The sequence below is a fragment of the Felis catus genome, assembly GCF_018350175.1.
Source record: "Felis catus isolate Fca126 chromosome A2 unlocalized genomic scaffold, F.catus_Fca126_mat1.0 chrA2_random_Un_scaffold_38, whole genome shotgun sequence".
NCBI classification, from domain to species: domain Eukaryota; kingdom Metazoa; phylum Chordata; class Mammalia; order Carnivora; family Felidae; genus Felis; species Felis catus.
Window position 1 is genome coordinate 114,013 of NW_025408498.1, and position 22,705 is coordinate 136,717.

General features: G+C 48.3%; 1 long non-coding RNA gene across 1 annotated transcript; it reads right to left on the bottom strand.

The window, feature by feature from the left end:
- Positions 1 to 1,453: 1,453 nt before the first annotated feature.
- On the bottom strand, positions 1,454 to 20,898 carry LOC123383562. Its single transcript, XR_006593385.1, has 4 exons — positions 13,787 to 20,898; positions 12,403 to 12,495; positions 9,054 to 9,220; positions 1,454 to 2,212 (listed from the first exon to the last, which is right to left on the bottom strand). It is a non-coding gene; the product is annotated as an uncharacterized LOC123383562 (long non-coding RNA).
- Between the last annotated feature and the right edge of the window lie 1,807 nt (positions 20,899 to 22,705).

Sequence of the window (22,705 nt, forward strand, 5' to 3'; positions counted from 1 at the left end):
GACTCCCACGATGATAGAGGACCCCCTCTCGCCACAAGCGGGGTGAGATCTCCCCCTCCCCATCAGAGGGTGCAACTCTGCCACCAGGGGCGGGGCAGGGCCGGGCGCGGTGGGGCTTCGCAGGGCAGGAGAGCAGGTGTGGAGGGGGGAGGCAGGAGGCCTGTTTTCACCTGCTGCTTCCACTCTCAATCCCTTCAACACCATATCCTGCTGGCCTCCAGCAACTCAGTCCCACCACCCTGACTCTCCCTGGAATGTTTCTCTGGAATCTCAGGTCCCTTGTACTTCATTTTCCCAGGCAGGAATGATTCCTCCTGCTCATTGCTGCCACTTCCCTGGCCCTGTCTTGACACTTTCCCACAACCGCAGGTCCACACTTTCCTTCCTTCCTTCATTAGTTCGTTCTTTCCTTCGTAGGATCCCACCTCCACCCGCCAACCACCAACCCAGTCAGACCTCCATGGGCACTCAGGGCGCCCCTCTCCTCTCAACCTGAGCCACTCCCCACCGCCTGAGCCTAACCCCCTACTCGATCTGGGGCCCTCCTCCTCCAGGGAACCGGGGTCCAACCCAGAAACCCCACTCCTGAGGCCTCCAGACCGCAGCCGCAAAAGAGCCCAAGAAGAAACCCGGAGCACCAGGGAGGTGGGGGGGTGCTCATGGAAGGGGAAGACAGAGGGGGCAGGGGGGAAGGCCACGTGCGACCTTGTCACTAGGGTCCCTACCTTGGCAGCACCGCGACTGAGGCAGGTCCTGGAGGGAGGCTGTGGGTCTCAGCTGCTCCACCTTTAGGCTTCTCCCAGATGGTCTTTCCGGGGCGCCAGGGGGTATCGCATCGTGCTCTGCTCCAGCCAGTGCTGGCACTCCACCAGTGCGGCCAAAGACCGAGGCGCCTGAGAAGCGCGTCCCGCGCCCTGATCTCTGGCTCCAGGAGCAGCAGGAGCAGCTGGGCCGCCACCCTCCGAGGCTGGAGGCTCATGGCTCCCAGTCTTCTCCACGCGGGCTCCGCCCACGCTCCCGCGAGCGCCCCGTGAGCACTACCGCTACCCCTACCGCCAATGCCATGGCTACCGAGTCGCAGGCGCCAGGCAGCAGCATGTCCCCGGTCGTGGGCTGAGGTGGGCGTCAGTCCCTGGCTGGCCCAGACACTTGGGGGCTTGGGGCGGCAGGCGGGCTGGGAGCCAACTCACAGCACCGCCGCAGCCTCAGCTGTGTCCCTCACCGGGCTCTGGCCCTGGCCCACGCGCATGCGCGCACTCGTGCGCGCGCTCCCGCACATCTGCTTGGGCCCAGGATCCAGGCCGCCCCATCCCCCCACCCCCACTCCCACCCCTACCCCCCCGCAGGGGGCACAGCTCCTGGGCGCCACCGTCTGCACCACCGCACCTCCCTGGGCCCACCAGATGCTCTGACCGACTGCCCGCCAGCCTGACAGCCGGGAGCCAGGCAGAGGGCTCCAGAGACCAGGCCAGTGGGACAGGGACTGGCAGGTGTCTCCTCCCAAGGTGGACACCTCCCTGTCACCCCTCAAGAGACCCAGGAAGCTTTTGCAAAGCTGGTTTCCCAGGGAGGTGGCTGTACATGAACCCAGTGCTCCTCAAATAATAATACTCAAATACTCAATAATGCTAAAGTAACACCATCGAGTTAATTACAAAGCGAATGAATGGCTGTGACCGGGGCCAGCACCTGCCCTGGGGAACTTTCTGTTAATATTTGTTCATGTTTCTTTACTATGGAGATAGAGGGAGTGAGATGGCAGGAGGGCCACCTGATACATATATGCACCTTCCCTTTACCCACCTCCTCATTTCCCAACTCAAACCACATTCTTTCCCCTGAGGCTAACATCTATATCCAACTCTGTTTCCATTTTCCCCTCCATCTGCTAAGCTTTTCTGCACCAAGATCCTCTAGGTTAAGGTCTAAGAGGTTTACACTCCACAAAGAGGCAATTAAAATACATGAGCTAGGAGGTACTCAAAATGGTTTGCCCAGGTCTGGCACTTAACTCTTACCTGAGGGAACAGTCAGCATCCTGTTCTCAGACATCAATCACCTGAGCCTCTTCATGTATGGTGGGTGTTCAAATGGCAAAGGAAGAGAGGAGGGAAACAAGCAGAGATCATGTGGTACTTTCAGGAACCTGCCGCATCCAGGTTAGTCGCTGACTAGACTGCCAAGTCTTCATCCCCTCAGAGCCACTGTGCATCTGTTAAGAAATCAACACGCCAGAGGGCCTGCTTAGAGCCAAGCTCACAATCTGTTGATCCAGCCAACACAAAGAGTTAAGGTTCAAGTGGGGGACTTTCCCATGGCCTCCCACAACACTAAGGCACTTCTCCTTTTACAAGTGAATCAACTGAGTCAATGAGAGCTTCAGTAATTTCCTCAAAGACTCCCAGCCAAGGCACACAAAGTGGAGATTCTACAACACATGGTCATGTCATCATCTGCTAACATCCATATGTTCATTTCCCCTCAAAATCCATATGTTGGAATCCTGATGCCTGATGTGATGGTATTAGCGGGTGGGCCTCTGGAAGTTGATTAGACCATAAGGTCCTCATGAATGGGATTAGTGCTCTTGTAAAAGAGACGCCACAGAGACCCCTTGCTCCTTCTACCAAGTGAGGACACAGCCCTAAGGTGTTTGGCTATGAATCAAGAAGATGGCCCTCATAGGACTCAACCATGCTGGGGCCTTGATCTTAGACTTCCTGGCCCTCAGAGCCATAAGAAAGAAATTTCTGTGTTCGATTTTGTTAGAGCAGGCTGAGCGGACTGAGACACCACCCAAACAGATGTTGACAAGTTTAACTAGATGAGATAAAGAATGCTAATGTGAAATAGAATTACAATAAATACATTGACCTCAATTTCAGGGTTTTTTTTTTAACGTTTTATTTTTGAGAGAGACAGACAGATGGACAGAGCACGAACAGGGGAGGGGCAGAGAGAGAGGGAGACACAGAATCTGAAGCATGCTCCAGGCCCAGCACAGTACCCAACTCGGTTGCTCCAACACACAAACCGCAAGATCACCACCTGAGCCAAGGTCAAACACTCAACGGACTGAACCACCTAGGTACCCCATTTACAGTTTGAAAAATATATACATTACATTACACATCTCCACAACTGTTGTGAGGATTTGTGGGTTACCAGGAGCCCTTGTCAAAAGATTTTAATGCCACTGAAAACTCAATGTGACTCTCTTGGCTTATCTTATCTGCATATGACAAGGTCCACAGGAGGGTTCTGATAGAGCCAGTCAGATCACGCCTATAGAACAGAGTGTCCTGAATGTTCAAGTAAGACATAATGGGAAGACATAGGAGGTAAGCCAAAGGCTTCATGACAAAATATACTTACCGCTGAACTCATTCTTTCTTAGTAGTGTACCAACAACCCAGCCCACTTAACAGAAAGCAGCTCTAGAATCAATCTTTGGCAACAGGATCATAGGAGAGTACACCACAAATACCACACCAATGGACAGCAAAATGATCTCGCAGATCTCACGAAGATGCACTACCCCATGAAGCCTATGAAAGGGACAAAGATTCTGGCAGTTCAGCCATAATAATGACCCAATCCATGCTGAAAGGAGAATGGTAGCAAGAAAAAAGACCGAGAGAAGCTAAAAGAGGGCAATGAAGCTAGAGGGTTTGTTACTAGAGCAATTAATTATGTAAATATATATACATATACATACGTATATGTATATGTATATATATGGAAAAGTAAGACAGTACCTAGAGGCGCAATCAAGACATAGGCAAATCAGACCCCAGAAGTGCTCTGCTGATGACCATAAAATTGCCCAGATGCTTCTAGTGTCTTCAGAATAGTTGTTTGGCTTTGTTTTCAAGACATGGCTTTGTTCCCTCCAAAGGCTGATTTGGATTGCACAAATCTCATCCAAGGTGCAGTCGTGGAGGAACTCAAGGGAAGAATGAGGTGTGCCTGGAACCCTGTTCACCTCCTGCTGTCAACTCTCAGCTGGGCCTAAAGGGGAAGGTGGGATGGTATCCTTTGGACCTGCCCTTGCCTCAATCCTGGGATCCTTGTGCACCTCCCCCAAGAGGCTACGAGGGGCACCGTGGTCCTGCTCTCGGAACCCACAGTGTAGAAGCAGGAACCCAGATGTTCAGTGCGTGGAGATTTTGCAGGCAGGTGTCATCCTGAATGCCCAGGGCTTCCTGACTTTTGGTCACCCTTCCCCCAACAGTGGCCTAAAGCCTGTCGTGCCCAGGCCTGTGGGGGAAGGGTCGGGGGGCAGGTGGCCATGAATGCTGAGCTCCCCAGGATCTGATCAAACAGGGAGAAAAATGAGTGCTTCTCTTGCTGGTGCAAAGTTTTCCCTCATCTTCCCCTCACGCTGACACAGCCTTTCCTGTGTTGGCCTGTGTGAAAGACAATTTCAAGGTGGAGCCAGGCAAACCTAGATGAGCAGAGTACCTGTGCCTGCCCAAATGGAGCTGGTGGCCATGTGCAGATACACCTGTGCTGGCACAGACTGTCTTCTCCCTCAGGCCGCGGTGCCGTTGGCCTGTGCATGTTCTTCCCACCTTAGTTTTCGTTTGCGAGATTACCTCCACTAAGCACACTCCACCTATCTGCAAAGGGCTCCTTATCCGCTTGGTGAACTCACACTTCTCGGACTTTGAGGTCCTCTTCTGCTGTGCTGGCTTGCCATCTATGTAAGAGCCTCCAGGCCTTCAAATCTAGAGGCTGCACGGAATCCTTGCTTCTATAAATTATTATGATGGTTTTTGACTATTGCTGGAAGTGTCTCATCTGCTGCTCCCACAAAAGGAAGGTTTGGGCCCGCCGAAAAGCGGAGTGGGAGAGGGGCTCTCATGCTCAGCTTCTGTTCCTCCCACAGGAACATCCTCTATAATTCCATACACCACAACATACCCTGATTCTGGGGATTCTTTCCTTTTCAACTGTGTCTCCCCAAGACTAAGCCCAGCTCTCTCCACAGCAGTCAAATACGTGTCTTGTGGTTCTGGAGAGTCAGAAGCACAGAAATTTCCCAAGAGAAAAGGAAGAGCATGCCATGTGGGGTCAAGGAGTCACCCTGCAGAATCTGGACCTAGATTTCCCAGGTCATTCTAGGTTGATATTTGAGGTCAAAGTGGATGACAAGAAAATCCAAGAAGATCTTCGGTCTAGGTCATTCCTACATGTAAGAAATTGTGCTATGAAATCATCAACCATGTGACAAGTCACAGGTCAGTCACACCTGGCTGGCTCCATTGGTAGAGCATGGGAATCTTGATCTTGGGGTCAGTGAGTTCAAGCCCCACACTGGGCATGGAGCTAACTGAAAAAAAGTAAATTCACAGATCATCCTTCACAGGGGGGAAGTGGATTGTGAGTGCCAGTTCCGGAACATAGACAAAACTGAGTTAGATTCTGGAAATGCCCAGGTAGGATAAGCTGCTGAGGCCGATGCCCGAGTGTCACCCGCCTTAATCAGCTTAGGCTACCTTCACAGAATACCACAGAACACCATGTCTGGGTTTACCAGACATCTGTTTGTCACAATTCTGGAGGCTGGAAATCTAACATCAGAATGGGAAGTTCTCACCAATTCAGGTGTCAGTGAGAGCTCTGTTCCCATCCTCACACAGGGCCCTCTTTGCCCTGTGGTCTCACGTGTCCTTTTCTGGGTGCTTGTGCACGGGTGGGAGGTGGGGAGCTCAAGCTCACTGTTTTGGGGACATTAAACCTATTGGATCAAGGGCCCCATGGCCCTAACTTCATTTAACCTTATATCTTCTGTAAAGGCCTTTCTGCAAAGTCAGTCACATTAGAGTTACATTAGGCATTAGAGTTCAATGTGTGACTTTTTTTTTTAATTTTTTTTTAATGTTTATTTATTTTTGAGACAGAGAGAGCATGAACAGGGGAGGGGCAGAGAGAGAGGGAGACACAGAATCTGAAACGGGCTCCAGGCTCTGAGCTGTCAGCACAGAGCCCGACGCGGGGCTCGAACTCACGGACCATGAGATCATGACCTGAGCCAAAGTCGGCCGCTCAACCGACTGAGCCACCCAGGCGCCCCAATGTGTGACTTTTTAACAGGACACAGTCAATCCACACACACTCCTCCAGCCCTGTCCCCCCATGAAATCTGCTTGCAGCACACAGCTCTTATCCCTGAGAACCTTCAAGGCACTGGATCCTCAGATTCCTCCCACCACAGGGTTCCTCCTTCTCTCTCCCCAATTCAAATGCCTCAACACTGGCACGTGCACGGTCTTTCTTTCCCTTTTCCCTTTCATTCAGTTATGTTCTGGGAAATGTATACATGGCATACTGAAATAGTTTGAAAAATGACAAGCTCTGCTCATAATTTCTGCAGCAGCAAGCACAGAGCTGAATGTATTGCTTCCTTCAGGAAGGGCAAGCCCTGTCAGTCACTCACGGTCTCTCTGAAGTGGCCACACTGCTGATCTTATGTAGAATTTTTGGGAAGTGTGGAGTTCTGGAAACGGTGGATGTCGGGGACATACATGAGTTGGTGTCAGCTGCTGACAGGTTGGCTCTCAAAAGCAGTAGACTGACGGGTGGTAATGTGCTGATTTAAGGAATGAGGAGATTGCACTGATTGACATGCTTTAGAGATGTGTTCACTGATGGGGGTAGTAGCTATGGTAGACTAGAGCTTCCCACAAATGTCCACATGCTCACCCCATGAGTTTGGGAATACGTTACTTTACACGGTGATAGAGACTTTGTAGCTGTGATAAGATGAAGGAATTTGAGCTCGGGAGATTAGCCTGGAGGGGCCAATGTAATCACAAGGGTCCATGTCAGTGAAAGAGGGAGAGTCAGTGTCAAGATCATGTGATGTGAGAGTAACTGATCAGACATGGCCGGCTTTGGAGATGTCACGGGCTCCAAGAGAAAAAGGTGGGCATCCTCTAAAGGCTGGAAGGGACAACAAACAGATTCTTCCATGGAGTCCAGAGAAAGAAATTCAGTCCTGCTGCCATGTTGACTTTAGTGCCGGGAGACTCACTGTGGACTTTTCGTGTCCAGAGCGTAACAATTAGTTGGTGTGGTTTTAAGCAAGTGAGTTTGTGGGAATCTGTTACAATAGTAGGAGGCTCCTAGAGTGGTGATTGACGGATACAGATGATTGAAAACACGCTCTAATGCCTGTTCGGTACCATGGCTTTAGAATAATTGCTCTATTCCGAGAAATGTGAACTTTAAAAGTTTTCAAGTTTCATTGTAAATAATTTAAATAATACTGAAGGTTGAATCAACCATCCACACTAAGGATTCTATGCCCTGACCCTATGCTCTGGGCAGTATCAATGTCTGAGTTGTATTGTGCACGGGTGTGTGTTTGGGAGAGGGTCGGGGAGCGATTGGCACTGGGTTTAGAATGTTCTCCACAAGGCTGTCTCCATGGTGTTGGGCATTGGAGGATCTTTTGTCATATCCTGTCCATTCAGTGTCTGAAATCCCTTTGCATGTATGAGGAATTTCCCACATTTTGAAACCTGAATGTTCACATACCAGGTTTCTTAGTTTCCCTAAGAGCTAAGATGCCAGCCAGTCCCAATCAGAGACGTTTACTCCAGGTTTTAACATGAGTTGTGAGACTCAGGGAGCAAGCACTGGAGATATTCCTTCTGGACTCTGCAAGAAAATCAACTCAAGCCCAGAAAAGGCTATCAGTTTTTCCCCATTGAGGATGATATTCGCTGTGGGTCTTTCACACATGGTCTTTGGGATGTTGAGTGATGTTTCTTCAGCTCCTAATTTATTGAGGGTTTCGATTTGAGAAAGAATGCTGTCTTTTGTTAATTCCTTCTTCATCGATTGAGAGGATCATATGTCCTGCCCTCCTCAAAAGGAGTCACGATTCCCTGTTGACAAATCTCCCATGATCTAGGGGGAAATCGCGAGGGAACTAAGGTCAACTCTTGCAAGAAATTTGGCCAAATCTCCAGGAAGTCAGCAGAAACAGGAACTCCTAGCCTTGCCTAATGCACACAGAGTATGCTGGCAGGTCTGGGACATTCCTGGATTGAGGACCACTAAGAACAACGGTGGTTGCGCCAAAGCTCAAAGATGCCACCAGCACTTCCACATCAGGTGCCTGGCTCATACCCCCAGCCTTTCAGTGTCCTAGGTGCAGGAGGGTGAGATGCAGACCAAGACATAGGAAGGGATGAACCAGACAGCCCATTTTCCACACACAAATACAGGGGACACAAACCAGAATGCAGGAGGAGTATGGAGAGACAACGCACATAGGAACTGGCCATGAGCACACGAACCGAGTCCCTGAGAACTTTCCCAGGCTTTGGACATTTCAGGGCAGTCTGTGTCGTCCTGCCCCTGAATTCACAGGCACTCTTCCCTGGTGACCACTAGTGCTTGATGAAGGGAAAATCTCCTGAGATCTAAGGTCATATCTCAGAACACGTGTGTCCAAAGCTCACCAGATCTTGAGTCACATCTCACAGGAAATTGGCAGCAGGAGGAACTTCCTGGTCTTGGCTGTACCTGCAAGGCACACCGCCAGGGCTGGGCCATTTCTGCATGGGGACCGCTGCGACATCCAGGGGTGTACAAAAGCCAACAGACACCAGAAGCAATTCACATGAATGGCCTCGCTCGTACTTTCTGCCACTCCCAGCCTTAAGGTACACTACAGCTAAACACGGACCAATGAAGTAAGAACAAATGGACCGGAGGCCCATTTGTCACACCGAACTACAGGACAGAGAAACCTGACGGCAGGAGGGGAAGGGAGAAACAACGTGCACAGAAAGTGGCTTCTGTGATCACACTAAGAGGCTACCTGAGAGCTGTCCCAGACATTGGACATTTGAGCATAGTCTGTGTCTATCCTGAGTCTGTAAAACGAAGCCACAGTCCCCTGGTCACAAGTATCCCGTGATCTAGGGACAATTCTCGTGAGATATAAGGCCAGATCATGCGAGATCTAACTGCACCTCTCAGGAGATCTTGGGACAAATCTCACAGGAACTCAGCAGGAGTGGGAACTCACTCACCTAGTCTGGTTTGTGCAGGACAGGGACATTCATGGATTGGGGACACCTAGGAACTCCTGGACTTCCACAAATGTCTCCAGGCACCACCACCAAAGTGTCCCGAGGTGTCTCACCAGTACTCCCCAAGCCTCTCAGCATTCTAGGAGCAGTGGCGGTAACACGGACTACTGAAATAGGAAAGAATGACTGTGAGAAGAAAACCTTGGGAAAAAAAAAAAAGATAAAAGGGGCCAGCCTGATGACTGAGGCTGGATACTCCCCATGCTTTCTAATAGCTTCTGTGATCTTTTTTGCCTCCTGCCTCCACCAACTACCCGTAGAGCACACCACTGATAAGTACCCCCTCCCATTTTTCTTTTGTCTCTCAAGCCCCTGACATCACCGCCGGAAAAGGAGGCAAAGGCCGAGGTGCGGGGGCTCAGCCTTTGGAGGGAACTCCACTGGGCCGGCAACGTTGCCCCATAAACAGTGTTTTCTCATTGCCTGAATGAGTGTGGCTTGGCTCTTCCTGGGTGCCGAGTATGTGCTGTAACAGCTGGACTGCATATTGTTCATGCTAAGTGAGAGGTGATGCAAACAGGAGGTCAGGAGGTGCAGAGAGAAACAAAGTGCACAGGAGCCGCCTCTTCTGAACACACAGGCAGCCTGCCATTGCACCTCCCAGGGTGCAGGAACTTGAGGGCATTCTGTGTCTCTCTTGCCGCCAGAGAACACAGCCACCTTGTCCCTGTTGACAAGTCTCCCGTGATCTCGGGGCAGATCTCATGAGATCCATGGCCAAATTTGGCAAGATCTTTTCCAACCTCCTGGGAACTTGGCAGGAGCGGGAACTAGGTAGCCTAACCTCTTTTGTGCAGGATAAAGAAGTCGACTTGTGCTCTGCCTGGGTTGGGGACACCTTGGAAAACCTGTGGTCCCACAGTAGACCCTGCCATGTCACCATCATCAAGACACGAGGGGTCGTGTTCGTATTTCCTGTCTGTCTCAGCACCCTAGATGTGGTGGGTGAAACACCTGGCCACAGAAACAGGGGCTGCTGGACCAGATTGACCCATTACTCCCAGTAAACTAGAGGCACAAGACACAGCAGAGGAGGAGGAGTGGGGTGAAGCACAGTGCCCAGAAATGGACTCATGTGAACACAGAAAAAGTATCCCTGAGCGCTGTCCTAGGCCATGGACACTTAGCGCAGTCTGTGTCTGTCGTGACTCTAAAAGATGCAGCCACCTCTGCTCGGTTGACAAATCTTGTGAGATCCCCAGGCCAAATCTCACGAGATGTCAGGCCAAATATAGCCAGAAGGGGGCAGGCACGACAACTCCTTAGTGTAGTCACCTTTGTGCAGTGTAAATAGGCAGGGTTGGGACACTCCTGCTTTGTGGACTGCTACCAACACCCAGGGTCCCACAAACAACCCAAGGCCACCACCCAAACGATATGAGGTCCCTGGCTCATCCTTTCCAACTCATCCAGCGTTCCAAGAGCAGCCGGGGTAACAACCACCACTAAAATAGGGAAGACTTGGCCTGGTGGCCCTTGCTTTCTGTGAAGCTAGAGGGGATTGAAACAGGAGGTGAGGAGGTGCGGGGGGAAAGGAAAGTGCACAGCACCTGGCTCCCCCGGACACACAATAAGCCCTCGTTGATTCTCCCAGGCTGTGGAACCTTGAGGGCACTCTGTGTTTCTTCTAATCTCAGAGCAAACGGCCAACTCTGTCCTGTTGACAGATGTCATGAGTTTGAGGGGCAAATCTCATGAGATCTTAGGTCAACTCTGTCGAGATCTCAGGCCACATCTCACAGGAAGTTGCGGCAGCCAGAACTTCTTCTCCTAGCCCGGTTTGTGCAGGGGAATTAGGGAGGGCTGTAATATTCCTGGACCGTGGACACCTAGGAAAACATGGAGGCCCACAATAGCTCCCTCCATGTCACCAGCACCCAGACACAAGGGGGCTCCTTCCAACTTCCTCTCTCAGCATTCTCACTACCGAGAGATCATGACCTCACCAGAAAGAAAGAGTGGGGTGCTGAAGTGTAAGTGAACACAGATATGTAGAATTCTTTCCATTTAACTGGCTAACTGGTCTGCAGTTTCAATATTTACACTATACTTGCAGTCATGTGGTTTATGAGAGTTTTCGTACTTGAAAACAATCAACCTTAAGAGGCACTTCATTGATTTCTCAACCACCAGTCGTTTAATTCCTACTGGCATAGATCTTAATGTAATTTCTTTAAATGTTTTTTAATGGTTATGTATTTTTGAGACAGAGGGAGACAAAGCGTGAGTGGGGGAGGGGCAGAGAGAGAGGGAGACACAGAATCGGAAACAGGCTGTCAGCACAGAGCCCGATGCGGGGCTCGAACTCACGAACCGTGAGATCATGATCTGAGATGAAGGCGGACGCTCAACCCACTGAGCCACCCTGGCGCCCCGATACTGTCATATATCTTAATACTATATGTCTGTAAGCTCACAAATTATGATTTTTAACCTATTGTTTTACTAATTCTTCTATTTAAAAGTCAATGATCCTTCACTTCTTAAAGATATTCAGAGATAGTGATAAAACGTCATATTCATGGGACGCCTGGGTGGCGCAGTCGTTAAGCGTCCGACTTCAGCCAGGTCACGATCTCGCGGCCCGTGAGTTCGAGCCCCGTGTCGGGCTCTGGGCTGATGGCTCGGAGCCTGGAGCCTGTTTCCGATTCTGTGTCTCCCTCTCTCTCTGCCCCTCCCCCGTTCATGCTCTGTCTCTCTCTGTCCCAAAAATAAATAAAAACGTTGAAAAAAAAATTTAAAAAAAAATAAATAAAACAAGGAATGAGTGAAAAGGTGGATATTTTAGGCACTCTAGACCAGGCTGATAACATGCTCCCAGGTGCATTTCCTTGTTCTCTTTCCTCTTTATCGCCCCTTGTGCTGCTGGTTGTGCAAGTACCTGATATCCTCGGGAGGGAGAAGGGTAAAATGGAGGAACTCTGGGTTCCTCAATGACCACATGAAGGACTTTAGTCTCCAATCTAAACACACACCCAGCACCGTCATGTGAGGAAATCTATGGGGACATGCTTTTGAAATGTGGCACGTTCTCTTGTAATTCAGCATAACCTAATATATGTACAAAATGTTAACCTGCAAGATAACTTAGAAATCAGTCTAGTTCCATTAAAATTGGTTCTTTCAGTCAGTAGGGCATGAGACTCTTGATCTTGGAGTGTGATTTCACACCCAAAATTATGACTATACTGGAGTGAACAAATATACGATAAAATAAGTATTGAAAAATGACCCAGGTAAATTAGGCTACGATGACTGAGCTGCTAAATGGTGGGATGGATCCCCTTACCTCTTCAGTCAGCCACTGGGAATGAGCATCTGAGCATTCACATAGTGCCAGTGCTGGTAAGGCAGCCACGTCTTCCCTCTAGGAGTTCAAGGTCTAGCCAAGAAGATGGAAAGAACAGGAAACAAAAATGGGAATGACATGAGCACTGACTCCATAGAAAAAAAATCCAGGTGTGACAACTGGGTCCTGAGCTCCACCAGGGGAGGGTCTGACAAGGCTGTGCTGAGGAAACGTTAATATATCCTGCAGCAGTGCAAGAACGAGTCATCCCTGCACAAGTCTGAGTAAACGTAGCCTGGCAAATTGGTGTTCAGTTGGGGATCCTAGTCCCATCCTTGTGACTGTGGAATAGGTTTGGTAACAGGGCCCCTGGGAAGTTGGTGTCAAAACCATTCAGGCATTCAGATGCCTAGGGAAATGGAAGAGCCCAGGTTGGAACCTTTGCACTTCGACTAGGCCAGAGGACTGGGAAGGGAGCTGGCCTCCTTTCTTGGCTGAGGGGACATGAAGTTACACATCCCCTTTCCAGATTGTTCCCATTCCCATTGGAAATATTGGCCCTCATAATGGACACTTGCTTTCCATGGTTCTATGTCTAACTATGTACCTGTTTAGACTTAGGAGTGTTGGAGCTGTCACTAACTCAACTGGCGCCCAGGCATAGATTTTCACCCAAGCCTGTGCATGTTGGAAGTGGGCAGCCCACTTCCACTGGCAAGCAAGCAAGGCAGCCCAGCCACTGCTAATGGCAGCACTTGCACTTATTCAGACTTGGATTTACCTTCCATCTGGGGGCACAGAGGGCTCAGCAGGACCACAGGCATCAGTGGTGGGTGCAGGTCACCACCACAATGAGGTTTCTGCGTCAGGTGCCAAGGCATGAACAACCCTGTGCATCAGGCAGTTCCATAGCAGCCTCAGTGGCCCAGCAAAGCCATCCTGTGGTCATGGTGTGGCAGCCATGGCATTGGCCTATGCAGTACTGTCCTCCTTCAACATACTCAACAGTAACAACAGTGATAGTTCTGGCTGGCAGGACTAGTTCCACAACAGCCTCAAGGACAGTGGCAGAAGGCAGGGCTTGGCAGATAGGGTGGAACCCATTAGAGCAATACTTAGTGTTTGCCTCCTTACCAGTTCACCTCTCCCAGCCCACATTTGGAGGATTAAAGTGCTTTCACATGTTTACCCTCACATGAAATGGATATGCATGTTGTGATGTGTAAGAGGACCAGGAATAAACTATGTGAGGAGATACTTAGTCAAGATGCTGGCCAGTGTGCAGTATGCCTGGAGAAATGCAGAGGAACGAACTAGAACAGGGTTGCTTTGTCTATTCCCATATTACTAAGGTTGCACTGGTTTAAAATAAATAGATACTGACCTGAGCATCATTCAGACACTGTAACACCTTCCCATTTTATAGTTATTCTTGTCTTTTCAAGATGTTTCAAAACCCAAGAGGCTCTGAGGATCTGTTCATGGCAAAACAAAAAGAAAAACATAGGCCTACTTGGCCAGAAACCTGAGTTTGAGACTCATGCAGAGATGAACAAGCATATAGGGAAGTCTATCCTGTAAAGACCCTGGGGCCCTTTGGGACAACATATGCCACACTCACAATAAATGGACCAGAACCCCAGTGGAGAGCCCAGGATATGACAGTAAGACAATCACATGGAATGGACCCCAGCATGGGCTCAGCACTAAAATAGAGCAAAGGGGTGAAAACACATAGAGGGAATCCAAGAAGTCTGCATCAGAGATAAGAATGAGATAATATAGGAAGTTATGTGACTAGCACAGTCTTCCCCAGTTCACTGACTGACTCAGGAAAGAGAAACGCCAGCAGGATTTGGCCAACAGTGCCATGTATAAGTTCCACCTGAAAGCCCTGTCATCAAGAAGCCTTCCGATCTTGTTTTTTCAGAATCAGAGGGAAAGACCTGGTTCTACTTATGTGCTCTATCCTTGCCATCAGGACATAGGGGCAGTGGTGATACAGCTGTAGCAGGGATGTACTCCCAGCCGATGGGTAAGTGTTTGGAAGCAGTACATGGTACAGGATTCCATCCAAGGGGACTTTATGTGGTGATCAGATCTTGGAGCATCATGCCCACATGAAAACTGCCTGTTCTTCAAAATGAATGGATCTATATTAGTGAGGGGAGGGAGGGCAACTGGATAGTGATGCTTGTGCATACACTAGCCAGCTAAGCAACACCATGTGCTCAGGGACAGAAGGGCCAGGTTTCCTCTTAGATATTAGACCCAGAGAACCTTCAATTTACAGAAACTGACTGGGAACCTGGCACCATTCATATAGTCATGGCTGTGTTAATAACAGCCCTATGGTCCTGGAACATGAACTGAGACCTAGCTAGAAAATCAGCAATGGGATGTGTATGAGTACAAGCAGTGACAAAGTTCTTCATCTCCAAAGAGAATAGCATCCATCTGCAAAGGAGATATCTTTCTTAATTAAGTCTTGATGCAGATAGTAGGATGGTTCCCTTCCTAAAACCTCTGGCTTAGCCTACACACAAGCATTTTCCAGTGGGCACCTGCAAATGCTCTAGGCCTGGCGATGTCTACAAATTCTGAAACACAACTCCCAAAGTCCCTGTGACCAAACCTATTGCACACTCACCAAAATTGTTCCAGACTCCCTGCTTAATAGGAAAAGATATGACTCTGAGACACTGGCTCTGAAAGGATTCCAGGGAATCCCTTGATTCAAAAGAAGAGCAGTTATTCACTATTCCTATAATAGCCCGCTAAGCAAGAAGAGTTTGAGGACATGAGGGTCAGTTGTTCTCTGAGACATCAGACTCTGAGAGTCCTCCACTGGCTCAGGAACTGACTGAAACTGACTTCCAATCCTTGGAACATGGCTGGGTATAGACAGCCACATTGTCTTTCTGTGTGAACAGAGAGCAAGTTAGAAAAGCAGCAATGGGAGAGGAATGACTACAAGGCCAAAGTTCTCCATTCAAATGGGCACAGGTCTAATTGAGGAAGGAGATATCTCTAACATCCCTTCCTCTTGTCCCACCCAGGATGCAGGATCCTCCCCTAAACACTGGCTGGCTTAAACTACCCTCAAGGATTCTCCGTGGGCATCTTTACACACCTTAGGTTTGGGGTGGCCACGTAATTATAAAATGAAATTAAGAAGGACCCAGAGCAATACCTATATCAACATCACAAAGATACCACCAAATTCCCAAGCTGAAACAAGAGGACATTGCTCTGAGAAACTGGCTCTGAATAAATTATATGCAGAATGTTTCTTCACAAAAAGGGTTAAGTGGTGGAGATGGAGACACAGACTGCGAGAGTTCTTCATCACGCATGAGATTTGGAGAATGTTGAGAATGAAGTACCCAGTGCAGTCTCCTCTCAACCAAGTTATATCCGGAATAAGAAATGCCTGTGGGCTTAGGACAAAAGAAGCCTCTGAAGGACTACATCTGGGAGCCCTGTCAGCAAGAAGCCTGCATTTTTTTCCATAGGAACCAGTGAATTATGGCTTTGGGTATCCCTCCCCCTTTTTCAATCAGTTGAGCGAGGCAGCAGTGTTTGAGCTGTAGCTGTTGGGTTCTGCTGGCTCTTGCTCAGGATTCTGGAACAAGGATTTGGTTCCCTCCATCCTGGCAAGGGCTCTTCTAGTGCTGACCCCCTCCCATTCATGTTGCCCATGTGCTAACTTTCTGCTTCTCAGAATGAAGAAAACTCAATCGTCCAGGTCAGTCAGGCAAGCTGGCTCCCCTTTACCTTACATAGCACAGCAGGCCAACCACCAAGCACCAAGGGAGTAAAGGTTTTCTTTCCTTTGGTAGAACAAAGCCTGATAGCTCTCACTTAGCACAGGAGCATAGTGGGAGTTTGTAGCCTACCCAGTAGTGCCAGCTGAGTGAGTGATGGCCCCGTGGCTCCTAAGGGAGAAAAAATTATCAAAATACAGAAAGGAAAAGGAAATGCAAGGAGAGCCAAAGCTCAACACTTCCAGTGGGAATGGGGATACACTTGGAAAGAAGATGTCTTGTTTCATTTGCTCTCAGCCCAGAAAGATACCAGCTCCCTGGCCAGACCTCTGGCCCAGCCTACATATGAAACATCCTTTGCTTGGCCGCTAAAAATGCCCTGAATGGCTGTATCCTTCTGAAAGCCAGTCACAAGGCTTTTGAATAGGAGCCCTGTGGCAAAATCTCTCCACCAGTCACAAGGACTGGACCAGACTCCCAGGTGGAAGGCAGAGGATAGGACCTGGAGACATTGACTCTGAACGGATTGTGGGAAGAACCTTGTTTTTAGAGAAGGAGCAAAGATGTGTGAAGTTGAATAAGGAAAACCAGAACTCTTCAAAGATTGGAAGGGGAATTCTATGGAAAAGTGAGTGCCCAGCAAGAGCTCTGGTAACATGGCTGTGGGAAGAAGAAGAAACACCAGAGGTCTTAGGGAAATATGCTCCCTAGAATCTCCATTTGGGAGCTGTGTTGGCACCAGGCCTGACTTCTGCCTTCAGAAGGACCTAGAGAGCCCTGGGACTTGGTCTGCCTTTCTTGCTTTCTCCATCATTGACTGGAGTGAGCTCTGACAGTGTTTTAGCTGGGAGGTGCCCCAGATGTGGCTCCAAAGTGTGGAGAGAGGCATTGGTGCCCACTTCCTGTCAAGGGAAGTTTCTGGGCTCACCAGCTTCTGGAGCTCACCAGCTCACCAGCTACTGCTCTTGTGTGAACTGTCTGCCTTTCAGGGGGAAGAAACCTCAATCAGGCAGAGCAATGGGTCAAGCTGTCTACACTCCCCCCACCCCTTGCTAAAAACAGCCAAGCACTAAGCTCAGGAATAGGAGGGCTATTCTCATTTGGTATATACGATGCTGATGGCTGTCACTGAGCACGGGACAGTGAGAACACAACATCCATCCCTAGGAGCCCACTGAGTGTGTGCCAGCTCCATGGCTCCTAAGCATGAATGAAGGCAGAGTCAGAGACACAGTAAGGGTGATGGAATGGCTACAGCCATGACCAAAGGGCATTCAATATTTCCACAATGGGAGTGAAACCAATGTGGCATGGAGATGTGTTTCTTCATGTCCCCTAGGTGCAGCAAGGATGCCAGCTCCCTTCTAATACTGTCTGGCCCAGCCTCCAAACAAACTGGTCTCGGGTGGACCACTGCCAAGGCCCTATGGCTCTACATGTCGAAGTAGTCCTGAAACCAGAAGGTCAGGGTTCATTTGGCTCAACCTACCCCACAGTCACAAGGGCTGATCCACATTGGACATCTCCAAGCCAGAGATAGTACTCTGAAAGACTGAATTTGTATAGACCCTGAGAAGATCTTGATGGATAATAAACAATGTCATTAAACTTGATATACCTAAAGCAAGAGTTCTTCATTAAGGACAAGAATTGGGTTATGTTTACAAAAAATGCTGAGCCTGGCATTCAAAATTGGCTGTCCAATGCACCCAATCCTCATGCCTCTCCCACACTCTATCAGGCATGGTCAATTCAGCCTTCCAGGGAGATCTGTGCACTGGTATCAGTTCTGTCCCTGAAACCTCCTGGGACCTAACCCTGACCCTAGCCAAGGATCTTTACTTATGGGGGCCAAATTTGCAGGTCTGAAAGGAATGGATATGGGGCCCATAACAGATGCAGATTATTCAGCATGGATGTTGTGAAATCACCATGTCATATCCAAAGTAAGGATGGAGCTGCACAAGGGGGATCCTGAAGCCCAACCTGAGCTTGGCCCACATCATAGGCTGGCCCTTGAACCCGAAGACTAAGCCTGACCCACAGCCTCCCTTGAGCACTCAACTCAGCCCTCCAGCAAATTCAAGGCACTGTTGGTGGTTGTGCCCCTAGCACTTCCTGTGAGCCAACCCTAACCCTAGCCATGTCTCTGCTTCTGAGAGGGATCACGTCCTAGGTCTGAAAAAAGAACAGACTTGGGACTCATGATGGGTGCTGAAATATTGAGTGAGGTATGCTGAATTTGACCTTGGGATTTCCAGGCCCTGAATGGAGCTTCAAAGAGGATCCAGTGCCTAAATCTAAGCCTGGAACACACAATTGGCTGTTCACTGCACCCAAAGCCTATTATTGTTACGCACCCTAACAGGTGCACTTACTCACCCCTCCTGGGAAATCCCTGTATTGGTGTAGGTTCTGTTCCTGAAGTTTCCTGGACCTAACCCTGACCCTAGCCAAGGCTCTTTCCCTATGGGGGACCAATCTGTAGGTCTGAGAATAGAAAATAGATTTGGTGCCCATAACCAGTGCAAGATTATTCAGCATGGAACTTGTAAACTCATCAGACCATTTGCAAAACAAGGATGGAGATTCCCAAGGGGGATCCTGAGGCCAAAGCTAAGCTTGGCACATACCTTGGGCTGGTCCTTGAACACAAAGGCAAAACCTGACTCACACCCTGACATGCGCCCTCACCACAGTCCCCAGGGAGAAGAACCCTGTGCTGTTGGGGTTTCAGCCCTTGGAGCCTCCAGGGACCTTATGATAATCCCAGCCAAGGCTCTGGCCATAAGGGAGCCCAACATGGACATGTGCAAAAAGAACAGATTTAGGTTCAATGACCAATGGGGAATATCTCAGGGTGAAAGTCAGAATTTCACCGTGACATTTCCAAAGGAGGGGTGGATCTGCACGAGATGATGCCGAGACCTTACATAACTTTGGCCCACAAATCTTCTGGCTCCTGTATTTAAACCCAAAAGTTGACATGTACCCAACCATGCACCCTCAACTCAGCCTTCAAGGCAGATGACCACATTGTTGTTGTTTGTGTCTCTGGCACTTCCAGGGAGCCATCCTTAACCTTAGCCATGGCTCTGCTTCTAAGAGGGCCCGCCTTTTACCAAAAGAACAGATTTGGACCACATGATGGGTGTTGAAATACTCAGCGAGTAACACTGGAGTTGACCATGGGTTTTCTAAAGCCTGAAAGTGGGGCAAAGTGCTAAGCATGGAACACATAATGGGGCCATCCACTGCACCCAAATCCTGTGCCTGTCCAGCACACTAATAGTCACACTCAAATATGCCCTTCTGGGAGATCACTGGACTAGTATGGTTCTGTACCTGAAAACTTCCAGGACCTAACCATAACACTAGCCAATGCTCTTTCATGATGGGGGTACAATTCCTTGGTCTAAGAGCAGAACAGTTTTGGGGCCCACAAACAGTGCAAGAATATTCAACATGGGATTTGGAAAATCGCTATGCAATTTCCAAAGCAGGGAAGGAACTGTTCACAGGGCATCATGAAGGCAAATCTAAGCTTTGCCATGGATAAGACCTGCCCTGGAACCCAAAGATTAAGCCTGACCCGCACCCTACCATGTGCCTTCAACTCAGTGTTCTGGGGAGACCACTGCACTACTGAGCTTTTAGGCCCTGGTGCCTCCTGGGACCTAACCTGAACATTTGGCAGTGCTCTGGTCCTACGGGGGCCCACATGGAAGTTTGGGAAAAGAATAGATGTTGTCCCAGTGGCCAACGGGGAATATCTCAGTGTGGAAGCCAGAATATTGCCATGACATTTCCATGGCTGGAATAGAGCTGCTGGAGGGGATCCCAAGACTTTGTCTAACCCTGGTCCACACAATCCTGTGGCTCTGGAATTCAAATCTTAAGCCTGACTCGTATCAGACCATGCGCCCTCAACCCAGCCCACCTTGGAGACCACTGTGCTGCTGGTAGTTCAACTCCCAGTGCCTCCTGGGTCCTTTTCCTAATCCTAGCCTGGACTATGACCCTAAGTGGCCCTGCCATCGAGGTCTGAGAAAAGAATAGATTTGTCCAGGTGGACAACAGGGAATATCTCAGCCTGGAAGCCAGCATTTCACCACAACATTTCCATGACCAGGATGGAACTGCAGGAGGAGATGGTCCTTGCCTAAGGTCCTTGCCTAACCTTGGCACACACTATCTTGTGGATCCTGAATCCAAACTCTAAGCAGCTTACAAACCATGTTACATTTTCCAGTAGCTTGATGTGCTATTTAGAAAGACAAAATAAGGATAAGGAAGAAAATAAAAATCCTGGCATTCGAAGGCAATCACAGCCTAGGTTATTTTTCTACATATGAACATTATTTTCAGAGTGGAATCTCAATGTGAATTAGGTCATTTGGTTGAGTAAACTGTTTTTGTTTTTGTTTGTTTTTGTTATTGTATTGTTTTCATTTTAACAGGGTAAATTCAAGTCCATATCTTTAAATATCCATTTATATTGGTTGTCAACCTTTTTTACTCTAGTCATCATAAAGAATAATCTTCACCTGATGACAGTGCCCTAAATAGTACACAGAAATGAGAACAACAAGTAACCATAGAAGGAATACTCTCTAACATTTTCCTTAAATAAACCATACCTAAGTGGCTGCACGAGTTTGCATTCCAACCTGCAGCGCAAGAGTGTTCCCCTTTCTCCATATCCTCACCAACAACTGATGTCTTTTCTGTTGTTAATTTTAGCCATTCTAACAGGTGTGAGGTGGAATCTCATCATGGTTTTGCTTTGCATTTCCTAATGATGAGTGATGTTGAGCATCTTTCCATGTGTCTGTTTGCCATCTGGAAGTCTTCTTTGGAAAAGTGTCTATTCATATCTTCTGCCCATTTCATAACTGGGCTGTTTGAATTTTGGGTGTTGAGTTTGATAAGTCGTGTCTAGATTTTGGATCCTAACCCTTTATCAGATATGTCGCTTGCAAATATTTTCTCCCATTCTGCAGGCTGCTTTGAGTTTTGTTGATTGTTTCCTTCACTGTGCAAATGCTTGTTATCTTGATGAGAATATTACTCAGCCATCAAAAAGCATGGAGTCTTGCCATTTGCAACACGTGGATGAAACTAGAATGTATTATGCTAAGCGAAATGAGTCATCTGAGAAAGACAAGTATCATATGATTTCACTCATACATGGAATTTAACATATGGGAAGGTGGGGAGGAGAAGAAAGGGAGACAATGATAGAGAACAAACTGCAGATTGATGGACAGAGGTGGGTGAGAGATGAGCTAGATGAGTGATGGTTATTAAGGAGGGCACTTGTGATGAACACTGGGTGTTATATGTAAGTAATGAATCACTGAATTCTACTTCTGAAAACATGTTAACTAACTTTTTTTTATTTAAGAAAAAATTTTAAATGTGTATTTATTTTTGAGAGAGAGAGAGAGAGAGACAGAATATGAGTGGGAGAGGGGCACAGAGAGAGAGAGAAAGAGAGAGAGAGAGAGAGAGAGATACACAGAATCAGAAGCAGGATCCAGGCTCTGAGCTGTCAGCACAGAGCCCAATTTGGGGCTCGAACCCACAAACTGTGAGATCATGACCTGAGCTGAAGTCGGATGCTTATCCAACTGAGCAATTTAGGCACCTCCTAACTAACATTTAAATTACAAAAAGAGGGGCGCCTGGGTGGTGCAGTCGGTTAAGCGTCCGACTTCAGCCAGGTCACGATCTCGCGGTCCGTGAGTTCGAGCCCCGCGTCGGGCTCTGGGCTGATGGCTCAGAGCCTGGAGCCTGTTTCCGATTCTGTGTCTCCCTCTCTCTCTGCCCCTCCCCCGTTCATGCTCTGTCTCTCTCTGTCCCAAAAATAAATAAAAACGTTGAAAAAAAAATTAAAAAAAAAACTTAGATTATAAAAAAAGACCATGTCAACAAGGAAAGAGAGAGTAAAGGTGACTCAATATCTCAAATTCTAGCTTCCTGTATGTCACAGACCTTAGTTCAGTCCATTCCATTCACTAGACCTACTAGAATAATAAGGAATTATCAGGACTTGGCAGTTTTTGCAAGATGAGTACTTTACTTAAGATTTTGTATCCAAAAGGACAGAGTGCTTACATTACAAGGTAACTTAGATTTTCCATTATTTTTATGGTTTATGCTGTCACAAAAAACTCCTTAGATCTAAGTGGACACTTTCATTACTCTAAACATATGTACCTAGCACTAAAACAGTACAATAAAGGTAAGGTGCATTGTCCATCGCACAAAAGTGATTGTTTTTCTCCTTGTTGTAGGGAGCGTTTGGTGACCAAAAGGTTTCAGGTATCGAGTTCCTTATCAAATTCCATGCGATGGGTTATGCACAATATAGTAATCATGGTAATCAAGAAAATAATGATAGTCAAGAGAATCATAATCTCCTGAAATGCTGACAGAGACAACTCACCTCCCGAGGACAAAACCGATGCCTAGGAGCCTCAGCTGCTCAAAGTGGCCTACACCACACCATCTTACTGAAAACATGAAGCACC